We start from the raw sequence: 801 nt of genomic DNA, 5'->3' as shown, positions 1-801 counted from the left end.
TTGGCTGGGTTGCATAAACCCTTCTAGTAACAGTTTTTTATTTGCAGGGAGAACTTCTTGGGTTCTCCCTCGAAGCTTCACCACACCAACTCGTCCATCTTTGCTTTGTTTTTTTCTGACTGCTAAGGCTTTTAGCACGTGTTGGTACCCATAAGAGAGTGCCTTGGAATCAGGTAAGTTATTGGCAGACAATTGCTCATACAAAGGATCGAGTGTGTTTGTGCCAATGAGTAGTGGTGTATCAGAGTTTGAGCTTATATCCGGAACCACTAACGCAAGGGTAGGTAACTCAAGTCCAGACTGATCGAGCTCTTTTGGAAATGTGACACTTATCTCTATGTATCCTAAATAAGGAACTGCTTGACCGTTTGCGCCCTCGACTTCTAACAGATTACTGATGGGTTTAATTAAGAGGTCAGGTAAGTGTTCTTGGTAAAAAGAATTGGCAATGGTGGTTACCTGGGACCCTGAATCCAGTAAACAATTACATTCAACACTGTTAACTGAGACTGTAGCTGTGCATCGCCCACCCACTAATCTTTTGGGAAGTTTTGGCACTGAATGAGCATGAACTGGCTTGCAAAAAAGTCTCTCTGTCCTTTCCTTAGAGGGACTTGGTTGTACTTTAGCACCTATCTGTCCCACGATAGGAGCTTCTACCGGTTTAAAGGAGGAGACTGAGCAATTGGCTTTGACATCTCCCACTCGCGCTGCTTCTGTCTAAGAGCAAGTCTTTTAGTTGCAACTAGTGCTGGATTTGGCTCGTTGCTACAGCTAGAAGCTATGTGCCCATCTTCTCCG

The sequence above is a fragment of the Nothobranchius furzeri genome, chromosome 2, assembly GCF_043380555.1.
Source record: "Nothobranchius furzeri strain GRZ-AD chromosome 2, NfurGRZ-RIMD1, whole genome shotgun sequence".
Taxonomy (NCBI): Eukaryota; Metazoa; Chordata; class Actinopteri; order Cyprinodontiformes; family Nothobranchiidae; genus Nothobranchius; species Nothobranchius furzeri.
Note: the sequence above shows the minus strand (reverse complement) of the source record.